Consider the following 4,465-nt stretch of genomic DNA (forward strand, 5'->3'; position numbering starts at 1 on the left):
CATTTTAAAGCCGGCGCCACTATTTATCTACACCTCTAAGAGCATCTCTAGCAGACCCGTATATCGCGGACCATTATAGTCGTTATAAGGGCCTAGAAAAACGTGTTTTAAGGGTTGATTTTAGCTGTGGCCGAACAAATCCTATATAATCAACCCGTAAAAAGGAATATTCTCTAAATATAACGAACAGGCCCACAGCTAGCACAGTTTTTTTCTGGTCGTCCTCTTCCTCACGCCAATTTGAAATCCGCACATAGCGTAGGCCAGCGCGGCCACCGATGGACGGGCGGACGAGGAAGACGCGGGGCGGCCGCGGCGCGCAGGCGGAGGCCAGGGCGGCCGGGGCGGCGCGGGCGGCGACTGGACTCCGGGGACCGGCGGCCGGGGGAGCGCGATGGCCGGGGCGAGCGCGGCGGCCGGGGTGAACAACCGGCGGGAGTCCAGGGACCGGCGGCGGGCGGCCGGTGTCGGGGACGGGTGCTACCTCTTGAGCACTGCGTTGGTTTTTCCTTGAAGAGGAAAGGGTGATGCAGTAAAGCAGCGTAAGTATTTCCCTCAGTTTTTTAGAACCAAGGTATCAATCCAGTAGGAGGCCACGCACGAGTCCCTCGCACCTACACAAACAAATAAATCCTCGCAACCAACGCAATAAAGGGGTTGTCAATCCCTTCACGGTCACTTACGAGAGTGAGATCTGATAGATATGATAAGATAATATTTTTTGGTGTTTTTATGATAAAGATGCAAAGTAAAATAAAAGGGCAATAAAAATAGCTAAGTGTTGGAAGATTAATATGATGGAAGATAGACCCGGGGGCCATAGGTTTCACTAGTGGCTTCTCTCGAGAGCATAAGTATTTCGGTGGGTAAACAAATTACTGTTGAGCAATTGACAGAATTGAGCATAGTTATGAAAATATCTAGGTATGATCATGTATATAGGCATCACATCCGCGACAAGTAGACCGACTCCTGCCTGCATCTACTACTATTACTCCACACATCAACCGCTATCCAGCATGCATCTAGAGTATTAAGTTCAAAAGAACAGAGTAACGCTTTAAGTAAGATGACATGATGTAGAGGGATAAACTCATGCAATATGATATAAAACCCATCTTGTTATCCTCGATGGCAACAATACAATATGTGCCTTGCTGCCCCTACTGTCACTGGGAAAGGACATCGCAAGATTGAACCCAAAGCTAAGCACTTCTCCAATTGCAAGAAAGATCAATCTAGTAGGCCAAACCAAACTGATAATTCGAAGAGACTTGCAAAGATAACCAATCATACATAAAAGAATTCAGAGAAGATTCAAATATTGTTCATAGATAAACTTGATCATAAACCCAATATTCATCGGTTCAACAAACACACCGCAAAAGGAGATTACATCGAATAGATCTCCACAAGAGAGGGAGAGAATATTGTATTGAGATCCAAAAAGAGAGAAGAAGCCATCTATCTATCTATCTATCTATATATTCTATACCTATAATAATTACAGACTCTCAAGAAATTACCACGTTAATTAGATTTTACGAACCGTTCATCTGGTGGGACCGAATTATTACGGTGTAGATTAACCCAAATATTCTATCTATTATTATACTAAAAAGGAAAAAAATAAGGCATAGAATCTCGCATGGAACAGTCTAGATCTAGACCAGGAAGAGAAAAAAAATGAGCCAGAGAATCGCATGACGGGGTTTAGATATAATGAGCAATTGTTATTAAGACAAAAAAAGTTAAGCGATGGGATCACGCATTACAGTACAACGAGTTTGTACGGAACCGTCATGTGCAGGTCATCCATCAATAAAAATATTGAGACTAGAACACCCACGTGGCCAGTGGATTTTTCTCCCAAGGTGCTGGTGCAATCAAGCCCTATAAGTCTATCTAAAGCTGTAGGATCAACGCATACCCTGTAGAAACCACGTCCAGCACAACTCCTATCGACCCTCTCTCTCTTTTTTTCCTGAAAGGAAGCAAAACAGATCTGCTATCATCCGGCCTACCTCTGATTGATCTATGCTACGCCAGCGTAATGTCGAGATGTGGATCATGCAGCTCTCCTAGAGCACATCTCGCCATGTGAAGTCCACATCACATTACCTGATGAGGAGATACGCTAGCCTGGCTATTGGCATGTTCTTCTCCTCCCGATACTTCCTTGCTCTCCTTGGCGGCAGGTGCGAACAGAAACAGGATGATCCACGGTTAGTTCATGAGGTCCGTTAGTTCATGAGGTCCGTGAGGAGCAGCAGGGACATAGTCCATATCATCTTCGTGATGTGGAGGCGTGGAGCTAGCTACAGAAGACAGATTCCTCTCCGTGCACTTTGGGTGAAACCTGAGTTGGAGATGACAAAAAATCTACTCTCAGGTGAGCACACTGGTACGGTTTGAATCAACTAATTAATATTGTTAGTTTAGGTTTGATTTTAGCTGCTGTCGCCATAGATAGTTGCCAGCCTTGCCGTCTTTCCGTCCGTAGTAAATTAGGCGATTGTTCAAGTCTTCAAGGTAAGTCTAGCATAGTCTTGCATATTGTGAACATTTACAAAATAGATTTTACGATATTTAGCATCATTGGAATTGAGTTCGTGATCTTGCATGTCAACTCGCAACGTGGACGAAAGTTTGTCGGCCACCCAGGGTCATACCACGTCTGAAACAAGACCAGCGGAGTTATAAGGTCGCTCGTGATCTTTGGTATGTTAACAATGATCAGATCTTTCCTATGTAAAGACTGTGAGGGGTGTGTTGCAATCTGATCGTCTGCCAGGTCGGCAAGTGCATGTTAGAGGATAAATTTCTCCTTTCTATTTGATTCAGTACGGCCAGGCTGATAGTTCAGTTAACGTTTTTTCCTTTAGCGTTTCTACTGTCCAGCCTCTAATAAGCGGCATTGTATCTTAAATGAAGGAAGGTAGTCTTCAAAATATATTATGTTTGCTCGACAAAACTGGAACTGGCAGTAGGACTGGAAAAAAAATTCTATCCTCTATGTAATAATTCTAACCTTTGGTCTGATCATACTTTGTAATTTATGGCCTCTTGCTGTTCATCATCAGTACTCAATTATGCCATCTACGTTTGATGAAAGGCAGACAAAAAAAACTCGTTTAAACACTTGCATGTGCCTGATGGGGCCTTTTAGTAAGTAAGACTACGTGTTTTATCATATATTTTTCTTTCTCAATTGAGATGATAGTCTTATCTCATATGTTAGGTTATTCTATAATGTCCGGGGCTGACATCACAATTCTTAATGCAAAGAGCGGTATATCGTTCATAAGGAAACCTTTCAAAGGTTACTGAATCATCCTCTTCTAATCCTATAAGGATTAGTTCTTTCAAACATTCTGAGCAATACCTGTTTCTAGCCTCTCTTCTAATCTGATTCTGAGGATACCTCTTTTGTCCAGAAAATAGCTTACTACACCTCACTTAAAATGTAAACATTATATGCCTAGCCACTAAGTAATATATAGTTTTTCATTCTCCATAATTACTCGATAACTACTAATTACCTTTCCTGGCAGGAATCATCAACATCACTCGGCAAACTGCTATTACATTATCAATTCATTACAGATATCTTTCAAAAACAAATTATTCTTGCAATCCGCTTAATCTATAAGTGTCGGGATATACCCCGCGGTATGACCCGGCCGGAATTGGCGGCTCACTAGTAACCCGCCCGGAGCTTGGCGATTCACAGATAACCTGGCCGATCTTGGCGACTCATTAGTAACCCGGCGGGCGGGTCAGATGGACAACAAGGCCTAAAGCCCAGAAGGCCGGCTCACGTTATGATGGGCCGGATTAAAACGAAAGGGATGACGAATATTTCCTGTATGAGGAAGCAAGACCCGGACTTGTAATTAACTTGTAAGAGAAGATAGACTAGTCCTAGTCCTACTAGGACTCCACATGTAACCCGCCCCTCTAACTTATATAAGGAGGGGCAGGGCACCCCAAAGAGGGACGAGCAACAAGAAACAATCTCTAGGGCTAGACTCAAAGAGCAGGCTTACCGGCGACTCTCTCATAAGCATAATGAGACCTAGCCACAAACAGCATGTAGGGTTGTTACCGGATGATGTTTTCCGGGGCCCGAAGCTGTCTAAACCCTTGTCTTGTACGTTGATCCGCCCTGCGTCTCTCATCCCAATCAACCCCTCTCAAGTTACTACATAGATGCGCTGGCCTCACGACTAAGTCCTTACACCTCAGACATCTGACGTGTTAATTCCACGACAATAAGTTTAGAGAAATAATTAATGTTGGTTGCTGGATTTAGGGAAGATATGATGTATGGAGATATTCTTTTGCGAAATTTGTGTATGTTTTCTTTTCTTTTCACCAAAGCTTTTTGATAATCGAATTCAGTTTCATAGACTACTGTACCAGTTTTGTGATCCTGATTTCTTTTCGTAGTTACAAGTTTCAA

At 43.2% G+C, this 4,465-nt stretch overlaps 1 long non-coding RNA gene across 1 annotated transcript; it reads left to right on the forward strand.

The window, feature by feature from the left end:
• Positions 1–397: 397 nt before the first annotated feature.
• LOC141028056 (uncharacterized) lies at positions 398–4,156 on the forward strand. The gene is made up of 2 exons (XR_012190271.1): positions 398–2,392; positions 2,649–4,156. It is a non-coding gene; the product is annotated as an uncharacterized lncRNA (long non-coding RNA).
• Positions 4,157–4,465: the final 309 nt, after the last annotated feature.

Source organism: Aegilops tauschii, chromosome 7, assembly GCF_002575655.3.
Source record: "Aegilops tauschii subsp. strangulata cultivar AL8/78 chromosome 7, Aet v6.0, whole genome shotgun sequence".
In the NCBI taxonomy this organism is placed as follows: Eukaryota; Viridiplantae; Streptophyta; class Magnoliopsida; order Poales; family Poaceae; genus Aegilops; species Aegilops tauschii.